Genomic DNA, 14254 nt, shown 5'->3' on the forward strand with positions numbered 1-14254 from the left:
TAACAAAACCATCAATGTATCAAAAATAGCATCCAGTCATTAAGATTACTCAATGCCTAGACCTTAGAGAACAAAGAAGCCTGCAAAGCCCTCTCGTAGCCTCCTTGGAACAAGAAAAACAACATTCAAGTTCTTTACGAAAGACAGGGTTATCTAGCGTACGGGGCACAGGCCTGGGGGTCAGAGGACCTGGGTTCTAAACCAGGTTCTGCCACTTGTCTGCTGTGTGACCTTAGGCAAGTTACTTGACTTCTCTGCACCTCAGCTACCTCATCTGTAAATTGGGGATTAAGACTTTGAGCCCCATGTGGGACCTGACTGTGTCCAACCTGATTATCTTGTATCAACCCCAGCGCTTAGTACAGAACCGGGATTAGAACCCAGGTCCCTGAAACCCAGGCCCACGTTCTTTCTACCAGGCCATATTCCGTTATTCTGCCAAAAGACGTGCAGAATGCCTTAACGTATTTTTCAGGGTCTTTTTTATTGACTTCACCATTTGATAATCACTGTGGTATTTAAAGTGCTTACTATGTGCCAAGCACTGTACTAAAGGCTGGGGTAGATTCAATATAATTGGGTCCTACCTAGGGCTCCCCATCTAGTAGGAATGGCTTTTAGGCAAACAAACTGGTGGCAGCCTTCCACTGTAGTAAATCCTCAATTCTATATTCACCGAAAGCCGATAACGTAATTTTAGTTTTCTTCAGGGTGGTGATTGCCTCGGAGCACTGCTTTGATTCTTTAAAGTCATCTGTTATCCAGTTTATCTGTCGCCAGCCTAATGTAGTGTACTGTGTTAGGTGTTTGAGAAGTTCAAAAATATGAGTTAGACATTTTCCCTCCCTTGTAGTAGTCCATAATCTCTTTTCATCGTCTCATATCCATCAATTATTGTCTCTATTAAGAGCCTATTTTTTGCAGCGCAGTGGAGAAGCAGGATGTCCTAGTGGAAAGCACAGGGCTGGGAGTCAGGTGGCTTGAATTCCGATCCCGACTCTGTCACTTGTTTAATTGCTGTGCGGCTTGGGGCGAGGAGCCGAGTCACTGAACCTCTCTAAACCTCAGTTTCCTTATCTGTAAAATGGGGATTAAATACCCATTCTTCCTCCTACATAGACTTTGAGCCCTAACTGGGATTGGGACTGTGTCTGATTTGATTGTTTTGTATCTACCCCAGTGCTCATTATAATGCTTGGCTCCTAGTAAAGTGCTTAACAACTGTCATAATTATTACTTAGTGCTTGGGCGGAGTACAATAGTGGTAAAAGACATGATCTCTGTCCTGACAACCAGTTTACAATACCTATTCATGTTTTCAGAAACAATCAACACTATTTATACTGTTCACAGAGCACTGAATTAAGGGCTTGGGGGAGGGCCAGAGAAGAAGAATACATGATCCTTTCCTCAAAGTCTTAAATAGACATAAAGAGAAGTTACGAATAAGAGGATGAAGTGCTCAAATAAAGGTATACACACATAGTACAGTGCTGTGCACACAGTAAGTGCTCAATAAATACGATTGATTGAATTATAATTAGGGGTGATTTTCAAAAGAACTAAGGTGATACAGATTAACTGGGATGGCAATAGGATGGATGTGGGCCTGGGGAGAAGGAAAGTTGATCATCATCATCATCAATCGTATTTATTGAGTGCTTACTATGTGCAGAGCACTGTACTAAGCGCTTGGGAAGTACAAATTGGCAACATATACAGTCCCTACCCAACAGTGGGCTCACAGTCTAAAAGGGGGAGACAGAGAACAAAGCCAAACATACTAACAAAATAAAATAAAATAAGTAGAATAGATATGTACAAGTAAAATAAATAGAGTAATAAATATGTACAAACATATATACATATATACAGGTGCTGTGGGGAAGGGAAGGAGGTAAGATGGGGGGGATGGAGAGGGGGACGAGGGGGAGAGGAAGAAAGTGGCTCAGTCTGGGAAGGCCTCCTGGAGGAGGTGAGCTCTCAGTAGGACCTTGAAGGGAGGAATCCGAGATCTGGAAAAGACCTCGGGAAGAAGCAGAATTTCAAAAGGGCATTGCGGACAGGGAGAACTAAGATGTGGTGGATTTGAGGAGAGTGAGTTATAAGTAGACTTTCCCTGGAGACTAAACTCCTTGTGGCCAGGGATCACATCTACCTATTCTGTTATATTGTATTCTCCCAAGAACGTAGTACAGTGCTCTGCAAACGGTAAGCAGTCAATAAGAGTTGTGAGGCATTCGTCAACACTACATCTGTTTTAGTAAGTTCACCAGAATTCTTCAACTACCATACTCATGATTAAGTGGCAAAAAAGAATCACAAACAATGAGGCCCTGGATAGAAATCAGTCTACAGTCATTGAAGATGTGTCACCTCAATCCAGCTTTTATGGGTAAGACAGATGTACACAGTGGATAACAGTGGGGTGCTTGCTGTATGGTAAGTGACTGAGAGTAAGGGGCAAAGGAAACTAGGGGCAACAATGTTTTAACTAAAAATTCTTAATATATTTTGTATTGCCAGTACAAGAGATTTATCAATCCATTTTATTGTCTATTACAATTTAAGCTGAACAAATTGTAGGAGACCTTTGCATCACAGTGAACAGTATGGCAGGATTCCTTATGTGACCACAGTGGTCCCATGAACTCACCGTAGGAGAGTTCAACCAAAATAACTGATTTACAGAAAAGGCTTAGTATAGAAATCTACCCCAAGAAAAAGCGATGGGTAGCAGGAATCTAGCCTTATCCAAAAAGACCTCCAATGCTCGCTTCTTAGCCATACGTTTTTGCTTCCGTATCATCTCAGTGCTTGGGCTGGCACCGAAAAGGTCAGTTTTTCCACTGCCCGACCCAGTAAAAATCAGGAAGTGTAATAATGTTCATGAAAACTTGAAGCTTTGTGAAAATTCAAAACCCTCAAAAATTTGGTTTGGTTTGAGCATTGGACAAAGAAAGGATTGATATGCAGTTAGTGGGAGCGGATCCAGTTCAAGGGGTCTAGTGACTCCATTTCAGAGCTGATTCTGGGGAAATTTTGAAACCATAACTTGGATATGATTTGAACAAAACCAAGAAACAAAAACACTTATCAGAGACTCTGCATGGGAAAGGGGGCCTCCCTAGCCCCAGCTGTTACTGTGATCCGGTGATGACTCTTCCCAGTATTGGAGTCATGGGGTGGTTTCTTCTAACACCCTGAGAGAAAGTCGACTTTTGAAAGAGATTCCATCCCATGGGCTCAATTCATAGGTGGTCTCCTGACCAGTTCATCCCAGAAGCGGATCTTTTGTAGCTGAACTACAAAACCCATCTAAAGGGTTTTTAGATTTATTTTATTTTATTTTTTATTTTATTTTATTGGTATGTTTGGTTTTGTTCTCTGTCTCCCCCTTTTAGACTGTGAGCCCGCTGTTGGGTAGGAACTGTCTCTATATGTTGCCAATTTGTACTTCCCAAGCACTTAGTACAGCGCTCTGCACACAGTAAGCGCTCAATAAATACAATTGATGATGATGATGATGATAAAGGCTGAAATGACTATTTTTCCTGTCCCCGGGGAGCAGAAGACAGAAGACTCTCCTTTGTTACTGTGTTACTTTGTTACTATGTGCCAGACATTATACTGGGCACGGGAGTAGATTCATTCATTCAATCGTATTTATTGAGAACTTACTGTGTGCAGAGCACTGTACTAAGCCCTTGGGAGAGTACAATACACAGTAAGCATATCTATTAAGCCAAAGTGGTCTTTGGAAGGCCAAATGACTTGACTTAGATTAGCATATTTTGGTCACAGAATCAGGAGGACTAATTCTCTGGAGAAGACACTAATGCTGGTAAAAGTCCAGGGAAAATGTGGAAGAGGCAGACCAGCATCTAGATGGGTAGACACCATAACAATGATAGCGGAAGAACCATTAGAGAAGTTACGGACTGTGGCAGAGGACAGGACGCTCTGGAGAAAATATATCTATAGAGTCTCTATGAATTGGAAACAACTCCACGACACTTGATAATAAGAAAACAAGTGAGTTAAACATCTTTAAGTGCAGAAATTGAAGAGACTATCAAGTGATTAAAAAGACAGTGACTTACTCACTGGTTCTCATCTATCTTGCCACCAACCTCCGGCCTTTTCCTGCCTCTGGCCTGGAGCTTCCTCCCTCTTCATGTCTGACAGACGATCACTTTCCCCACCTTCAAAGCCCTATTAAAAACATGTCTCCTAGAGGCCTTCCCTGACTAAGCCTTCATTTCCTCTTCTCCCACTCCCTTCTGCGTCACTCTTGAACTTGTATTTTCACCCTTTATTCGCCCCACCCTTGGCTCTACAGCACTTTCATACATATCCATAATATATATACTTTTAGACTGTGAGCCCACTGTTGGGTAGGGACTGTCTCTATGTGTTGCCAATTTGTACTTCCCAAGCGCTTAGTACAGTGCTCTGCACATAGTAAGCGCTCAATAAATACGATTGATGATGATGATGATATATTTATATTCATGTCCATTTCCCCTTCTAGACTGTAAGCTTCCTGTGGGGAGGGAACATGTCCACCAACTCTGTTATCTTGTACTCTCCCAAGAGCGTAGTAAAGTGCTCTGCACACAGTTGGTGCTCAGTAAATACAACTGATTCCTCCTTAAGTAGTACAGAGCAATCTGGTGTATATAAAGTCAGACTTTATGCGTGTGGCCTAGATTCACTACAGAGAGGGAGTAGCAATGCAGAAAGATTACCAAGGGTTTGAGGCTCAGTCTCAGGATCTGTGCAAGGTCTGGAGCCAGAAATATTGGAAAGAAATACTGAAAATTGACCAAAGTATATATTTAATCGGTTGGTTTTCAAGCATTCCAGTTTTCTATATGAGACTTGTGACTCCATTCCTTTATCATCCCATAAACAGTCCCTGAAAACTTCCACAGGCTTATCAAATTGGCTGCTGCTTTTCACTGTCAACATTAACTTAATGATTTTAGTACAGTTTCTATCAAGTGATCAGAGTTGTTTTAAATGATCTGCTGTTACACAGAATTGTGTTACTGTGAAACTTAGATTTCATGTGAAATCTGATATGACTCAAAAGTAAATAAAAGGTGGCTTTTAACATCTTTGGAAATTTCTATGTCTGTTTGCATTCCTTTAACATTTAATTTGCTAGTCAAACCTTGAGCTTTAGTCTTAGCATTATTTTGCTCCTTTATGTTTTAACTGCTATTCTTTAGTTATGATAAACAAGGGCTATTTCTCAGCAATAATCGAATCTATTGTTTTGGTTTTAGAGATTTTCTAGCATTAAACTCACCGAGGTTTCCCTCCATGGATTCAGTAAGTGTTGAGCGGGATTCTTTTGAACACCTAGGTCAGGCTACTGGCCTAGATGACATCCCATCTCCTAGTGGATGGGAGTTAGAAGGCCCTGGGTTCTAATCCCGGCTCTACCCCTTGTCTGCTGTGTGATCTTGGGCAAGTCACTTCACTTCTGTGTGCCTCAGTTACCTCATCTGTAAAATGGGGATTAAGATTGTGAGCCAGGGACTGTGTCCAATCTGATTTGCTTGTATCCACCCCAGGCCATAGGAGAGTGTCCGGCACATAGTAAGTGCTTAACAAATACCACAATTCTTATTATTATTATTACTACTGTTATTAATAACAGTCCCTGACCCTGGCACTCCCTTTCTTACTCTCCACAGTGTGCTGTGCAGTTGGGAGGAGGGATGTCTGCCAATCAGTCAATCAATCATTTATTGAGCTCTTACTGTGTGCAAAGCACTGTACTAAGCACTTCTCAATTAAATGTATTTAATAATAATAATAATAATGATGGCATTTGTTAAGCGCTTACTATGTGCAAAGCACTGCTCTAAGCGCTGGGGAGGTTACAAGGTGATCAGGTTGTCCCACGGGGGGCTCACAGTCTTAAACCCCATTTTACAGATGAGGCAACTGAGGCACAGAGAAGTGAAGTGACTTACCCAAAGTCAAACAGCTGACAAGTGGCAGAGCCGGGACTTGAACCCATGACCTCTGACTCCAAAGCCCGGGCTCCTTTCCGCTGAGCCACGCTGCTTCTCTAAGTCTTTAGTATGCGGCTCACTGAACTAAGAAGCATTTGGGAGAGTAGAATAGGGTTAGTAGACCTGATCAATCAATCAATCAATCAATCATATTTATTGAGCACTTACTATGTGCAGAGCACTGTACTAAGCGCTTGGGAAGTACAAATTGGCAACATATGGAGACAGTCCCTACCCAACATTGGGCTCACAGTCTAAAAGTAATAATAATAATGACATTTATTAAGCACTTACTATGTGCCAAGCACTGTTCTAAGCGCTGGGGAGGTTACAAGGTGATCAGGTTGTCCCACGTGGGGCTCACAGTCTTAGTCCCCATTTTACAGATGAGGTAACTGAGGCCCAGAGAAGCTAAGTGACTTGCCCAAAGTCACACAGCTGACAATTGGCGGAGCCGCGGTTTGAACCCTTGACCTCCGACTCCAAAGCCCGGGCTCTTTTCCACTGAGCCACGCTGCTTCTCACCTGATCCGTCTGCTGCAATTATTATCTGTTTCCTGCCGGTGCTTTTAAAACATTCTGCCTCTCTGTATACTTTCTGGCGCCTCTTGCCAATATTCACAGGGTCCAGAATCCACATGCCCCCTGTCAAGCTTGGGTTACTGGAAGTATGTTTCCTAGAAGCACTGCAGAAACAGTGAAGCTTCAGGGGAGTGTGAGGGGAGCAAGGAATCCTCTCACTGCCCAGCTTTGCTGCACTAGGAGCACAGCAGGCCAGAACTACCAAGTTGCTGCATCTCTAAGTATTAGCATGCATGGCAAAGTGGGAAATAATCACGGTGTTCTTCTAATCATCCAATGCCACTAGCTGAGGCGGGAGTCTGGATGAATAATATAGACCGTCGTCTGACCCACTAGCAGTTTAGGTGGGAAACTGGGTTCCGGAAAGATCGAGGGCCTGGGAGACAGGGAACCTGGGTTCCATTCCTTGCTCTGCCACTTAGCTGCTGTGTAACTTTGGAGAAGTTGCTTCATTTCTGTAAGCCCCAGTTTCCCCATCTGTAAAGTGGGGATTAAATACTCATTCTTATTCTCCCTTAGATTGTAAGCCTAATGATCATGAGGACTGTGCCTGACCCTATTAGCTTGCAGCTACCCCGGTGCTTAGTATAATGCTTGGCACATAATAAGCACAAACCAAATACCAGTATATCATCATCATCATCAATCGTATTTATGGAGCGCTTACTAGGTGCAGAGCACTGTACCAAGCGCTTGGGAAGTACAGATTGGCAACATATAGAGACAGTCCCTACCCAACAGTGGGCTCACAGTCTAAAAGGGGGAGACAGAGAACAAAACCAAACATACTAACAAAATAAAATAAATAGGATAGATATGTACAAGTAAAATAAATAAATAAATAGAGTATGTTGTTAAGTTACTAAGCACAAGTCAAAATATCCGGCATTTTAAAGTCACCAGCTATTAGTTTGTACCAGATGTACGCAAGAGAGCAAACCTGAGTTTTTAAAATGGCTAAAGTGTAATTACTGCAAAATCATCAAAAGTGCTAGCTTGTGAATTTATTAATACAATCAATATTGCCCAGAATAATTATAGTATTTGTTAAGTGCTTACTCATCATTCAATCAGATTTATTGAGCGCTTACTGTACTAAGCACCCGGGAGAGTTGCCAACTTGTACTTCCCAAGCGCTTAGTACAGTGCTCTGCACACAGTAAGCGCTCAATAAATACGATTGATTGATTGAGAGCATAGACACATTCCCTGCCCACAACTAGCTCACGGTCTACAGGCAGGGAGACAGACATCAAAATAAATAAATTACAGATATGTATTCATTCATTCAATCATATTTCTTGAGCGCTTACTGTGTGCAGAGCACTGTACTAAGCACTCGGAAAGTACAATTCGGCAACAGAGACCATCTCTACCCAACCACGGGCTCACAGCCTAGAAAGGTGGAGACAGACAACGAAACAAGACAAGTAGACAGGCATCCTAACTGCCAACTTGTACTTCCAAAGTGCTTAGTACAGTGCTCTACACACAGTAAGTGCTCAATAAGTATGATTGATTGATTGATAAGTGCTGTGGGGCTGGGAGGGGGGAAGAACAAAAGGAGCAAGCATTGTTCTAAGCACTGGGTAGATACCAGCTAACTAGGTTGGCCACAGTCCCTGTCCTACATGAGGCTCACAGTCTTGTGTATGAGGGAGAACAGGTATCGAATTCCCATTTTACAAAGGAGGAAACTTATTAAACTACCTGTCAAATCTAAATCTACATATCTATTCTATTTATTTATTTTAGTTTGTTAGTATGTTTGGTTTTGTTCTCTGTCTCCCCCTTTTAGACTGTGAGCCCACTGTTGGGTAGGGACTGTCTCTATATCTTGCCAATTTGTACTTCCCAAGCGCTTAGTACAGTGCTCTGCACACAGTAAGCGCTCAATAAATGCGATTGATGATGACGATGATGATAAAGAGTAATGAGATGTGGAGGAAACAAAGATTACAAATTATGTTGTGAGCTATAAACTACATACAAAGTTTGCCTACATTTGAAAAGATCTAGACCAGTGTGCTTTGTGAAGGCATCATTTGACAAGATTTCTTGTCATATCTGCACAAAAATTTATTCCAGTGAAATTCTTCAGAGGCTTAAATGAAGTCTGGAGCTGTTGGCCTCATTTCCCAAATTCGGAGTGTATGATCAGTGAGACTTTGTTTAATACTGAAGCTAATACTGACTGGTGTGAAAATTCTTAGGACTAAGCCCAGGCATTGCTTCGGGGTACCTGAAATCTGAAAGAGAATCCAGCCTTTCTTTAGGATTTCATTTCAAGGGATAACAGCCAGAATTTGAATATAAAAGCAGCAGGGAGTTGTGGGGGGGGAGAGTTCTCTTGCAAATTTGCACCAGGCAGATAGAAGTGGAGTAACTTTATACATCCATTTTGGTGACAACACATTTTTTCGTTATTAAATTTGGACATAACATAATGGAAAAATTAGGGAATGTTCTCCAGCAGCATGTGTCTGCTTCAGCATAACACGATCCATAAATTGGCACAAGTAGAATTGGTGTAGGAAGAAATGGTTGTATGGGCATGCACACTCAACCTTACTACTACTCCTATTCTTACTATTAACGAGACTACTACTACCAATAATAATAATGATGGTACTTGCCATGCTGCTTCCCTACTACTACTACTAAGTATACTACCAAATATTTGTTAAGCACTCACTATGTGTCAATTTCTGGGGAAAGCAGGGTGGTTTAGAGGAAAGAGCACAGGCTTGGGAGTTAGAAGTCGTGGGTTCTAATCCCGGTTCCACCATTAATCAGCTGTGTGACTTTGGGCAAGTCACTTCTCTGTGCTTCAGCTACCTCATCTGGAAAATGGGGATTAAGTCTGTGAGCCCCATGTGAAACAGCGTGATTACCCTGTATCTACCCCAGTGCTTAGAACAGTGCTTGGCACATAGTAAGTGCTTAACAAATACCATTATTAATTAATTAATTAATATAATGAGACTGGATCAGGAAAGAGGGGAGAATGAACTGCTTCCGTGCATTCCCCTCTGGCATGGCCAATCCCGTTTCTGGCTAAATTCTGTAGTTTGTTTCACTGGTTTCCCCCACCATATTTTCTGGCAAATGCAGGGGAGATATATCAAGTTTTTTCCCTCTCTGATGGGGAGTCAGGGACGATCCCATTCCATCCCATTCCAGCCCCTCCCTCCCACCCCTCATTCAGTGCCTTCCTTTTTAATAAACAGAATTAGTGCTACTTTGGGAAGTGGTTAATTTAGATAGGAAGAATTATTCATTTTGGAATTTTTTTCACTTCCTCCCCCTCTAGAGTGTAAGTTCCTAGTCATGAGGGAAAGAGTCTACCAACTCCGTCTATTCTATTTATTTTATTTTGTTAGTACGCTTGGTTTTGTTCTCTGTCTCCCCCTTTTAGACTGTGAGCCCACTGTTGGGTAGGGACTGCCTCTATATGTTGCCAACTTGTCCTTCCCAAGTCCAGTGCTCTGCACACAGTAAGCGCTCAATAAATACGATTGATGATGATGATGATAAGGGAAAGAGTCTACCAACTCTGTCTATTCTATTTATTTTATTTTGTTCGTATGTTTGGTTTTGTTCTCTGTCTCCCCCTTCTAGACTGTGAGCCCACTGTTGGGTGGGGACTGTCTCTATATGTTGCCAACTTGGACTTCCCAAGCGCTTAGTCCAGTGCTCTGCACACAGTAAGCGCTCAATAAATACGATTGATTGATTGATTGTTGTATTGTACTCTCCAAAGTGCTCAGTAAGCACTCATTCATACCATTTATTGATAATGTTCAAAGGATTCTCTTTCTAGTTGGGCTCCTGGATGGCTTCACGTTTAGTTGCTTGAGGAAGTGGACCTCCAGCAGGGGGCAGCCTGCACCAGGAATAAGGGAATAAGTTTAATTGAGCATGCCCTTGGGATCAGTACAGGGTAGTACTTTATTAATTAATTAATTAATTTATTTATTTATTTATTTATTTATTTATTTATTCATCAATGTAAAATATAAATGGGGATGGAGACTGGGAGCCCCCCGTGGGACAACCTCATCACCTCGGAACCTCCCCAGCACTTAGAGCAGTGCTTTGCACATAGGAAGTGCTCAGTAAATGCCATCATTGCTATTATTCTCTGGGCCTCAGTTCCCTCATCTGTAAAATGGGGATGAAGACTGTGAGCCCCCTGTGGGAAAACCTCATCACCTTTTAGACCGTTTAGACTGTGAGCCCGCTGTTGGGTAGGGACAGTCTCTATATGTTGGCAACTTGTACTTCCCAAGCGCTTAGTACAGTGCTCTGCACATAGTAAGTGCTCAGTAAATGCCATCATCACTATTATTCTCTGGGCCTCAGTTCCCTCATCTGTAAAATGGGGATGAAGACTGTGAGCCCCCTGTGGGAAAACCTCATCACCTTTTAGACCTTTTAGACTGTGAGCCCACTGTTGGGTAGGGACTGTCTCTATATGTTGGCAACTTGTACTTCCCAAGCGCTTAGTACAGTGCTCTGCACATAGTAAGCGCTCAGTAAATGCCATCATTACTATTATTCTCTGGGCCTCAGTTCCCTCATCTGTAAAATGGGGATGAAGACTGTGAGCCCCCTGTGGGAAAACCTCATCACCTTTCAGACCATTTAGACTGTGAGCCCGCTGTTGGGTAGGGACTGTCTCTATATGTTGGCAACTTGTACTTCCCAAGCGCTTAGTACAGTGCTCTGCACATAGTAAGCGCTCAGTAAATGCCATCATTACTATTATTCTCTGGGCCTCAGTTCCCTCATCTGTAAAATGGGGATGAAGACTGTGAGCCCCCTGTGGGAAAACCTCATCACCTTTCAGACCTTTTAGACTGTGAGCCCACTGTTGGGTAGGGACTGTCTCTATACGTTGGCAACTTGTACTTCCCAAGCGCTTAGTACAGTGCTCTGCACATAGTAAGCGCTCAGTAAATGCCATCATTACTATTATTCTCTGGGCCTCAGTTCCCTCATCTGTAAAATGGGGATGAAGACTGTGAGCCCCCTGTGGGAAAACCTCATCACCTTTTAGACCGTTTAGACTGTGAGCCCGCTGTTGGGTAGGGACTGTCTCTATACATTGGCAACTTGTACTTCCCAAGCTCTTAGTACAGTGCTCTGCACATAGTAAGCGCTCAGTAAATGCCATCATTACTATTATTTTCTGGGCCTCAGTTCCCTCATCTGTCAAATGGGGATGAAGACTGTGAGCCCCCTGTGGGAAAACCTCATCACCTTTCAGACCTTTTAGACTGTGAGCCCACTGTTGGGTAGGGATTGTCTCTATACGTTGGCAACTTGTACTTCCCAAGCGCTTAGTACAGTGCTCTGCACATAGTAAGCGCTCAATAAATACGATTGATGATGATGATGATGTTGGGTAGGGACTGTCTCTATATGTTGCCAATTTGTACTTCCCAAGCGCTTAGTACAGTGCTCTGCACATAGTAAGCGCTCAATAAATACGATTGATGATGATGATGGTAGACAGGAGCTTGGCATGATTTACCAGCTTCACTACTGTCTTGATTGGAAGACATTATGCTCCATTTATAATCTCAGAAGAATTTCCACTTCACTAGCTGAATCTTCAAGCATTCAATCAACCAATGGGGTTTATCCCTGTGAGCCCACTGTTGCGTAGGGACTGTCTCTATATGTTGCCAACTTGTACTTCCCAAACACTTAGTAATCAATCAGTCAATCAATCATATTTATTGAGCGCTTACTGTGGGCAGAGCACTGTACTAAGCGCTTGGGAAGTACAAGTCGGCAACACAGAGAGACAGTCCCTACCCAACAGTGGGCTCACAGTCTAAAAGGGGGAGACGGAGAACAAAACCAAACAGACCAACAAAATAAAATAAATAGAATAGATATGTACAAGTAAAATAAATAAATAAATAGAGTAATAAATGGTACAAACATATATACATATATAATAATAATAATGACATTTATTAAGCACTTACTATGTGCAAAGCACTGTTCTAAGCGCTAGGGAGGTTACAAGGTGATCAGGTTGTCCCACGTGGGACTCACAGTCTTAGTCCCCATTTTACAGATGAGGTAACTGAGGCCCAGAGAAGTTAAGTGACTTGCCCAAAGTCACACAGCTGACAATTGGCAGAACCGGGGTTTGAACCCATGACCTCTGACTTCAAAGCCCGGGCTGTTTTCCACTGAGCCACGCTGCTTCTCACAGGTCTCTGCACACGGTAAGTGCTCAATAAATACGATTGATTGATTGATTGATTGAGTGCTTACTGCCAAGGTTTTAAAAGTTTGGGCGAATACAGTAGAATTGGGATTCATGATCCCTGACACAGGGAACTTTCAATGTAACTCCTGGATGTAATTACACCACACCCTTGTATTTTCCAAGTGCCATGTTTCAGTGACCTCTTGGGATCCCTTCTAAACTATGATTTTTTTGGACATTTGTTTAGAGAAATGAATATTCATTCATTCAATCGTATTTATTGAGCGCTTACTGTGTGCAGAGCACTGTACTAAGCGCTTGGAAAGTACAAGTTGGCAACATTTAGAGACAGTCCCTACCCAACAGTGGGCTCACAGTCTAGAAGGGGGAGACAGAGAGCAAAACAAAACATATTAACAAAATAAAATAAATAGAATAAATATGTACAAATAAATGGAGTAATAAATAAATAGAGTAATAAATATGCCCTTGAAGTAGTCATACTACCTTCTCTACTCTTTGTAGGGCACGAAATTCTGTTTAATCTGATTATCTTATATCTACCCCAATGCTTAGCATAGTGCTTTTTGAAATGGTATTTATTAAGCACTTATTATGTTCCAGGAACTGTACTAAGCACTGAGTTAGATACAAGCTAATTGGATTGGACACAGTCCGTATCCCACATGGGGCTCCCATTCTTAATTCTCATTTTATAGATGAGGTAACTGAGGCACAGAGAAGTTAAGTGACTTATCCAAGGACATGTAGTCGATAGGTGACGGAGCCAGGATTAGAATGCCGGTCCTCTGACTCTCTGTCCCCTAGTGCGTGCTGCTTCTCTCATGTGCTTTGGAACATAAGCACTTAATACCATTATTAGTAGATATATTAAAACTATATTACTCTTACTATTACTACTTCTACTAATAACATGGCAAAAGTTGTGCTGGGTCTATAGAGCATTATGAGATGACTGTCAGCTTGAAGAAGACCAGGGCCATAGACCAACCCAAATCCAACAAATTCCAATTCCCAATCTAAATCTTCCATTACAACTCAGAGATGAAAAATCATTGATTCAATTACGTTCCCTTAGCAATATTCTATTAAATAGGCCCTAATATTCGAGATACTAAAAAGTCATATCAACAAAGTTATCGCTTCCGTCGAATAACTGAGACTGTTGGGGAAAAAAAAAAGATTTCAAACATTAGACCAAAGAAAAAAATCCACCAAGAATAGTGTTTTTCTATTTTTATTACTGCTCGGGCATTCAATCTTGATCTGTTGGGAACTTCGAATTCACCCTCTGGACAAACGTCATCTTTAGCATTCTGGGCTGTGAATACTATCAAATGGCATGGTAAAACCTTCAAATATAAAGATGACATTTATGGAAAATGTG

The sequence above is a fragment of the Tachyglossus aculeatus genome, chromosome 14 (assembly GCF_015852505.1).
Source record: "Tachyglossus aculeatus isolate mTacAcu1 chromosome 14, mTacAcu1.pri, whole genome shotgun sequence".
NCBI lineage: Eukaryota > Metazoa > Chordata > Mammalia > Monotremata > Tachyglossidae > Tachyglossus > Tachyglossus aculeatus.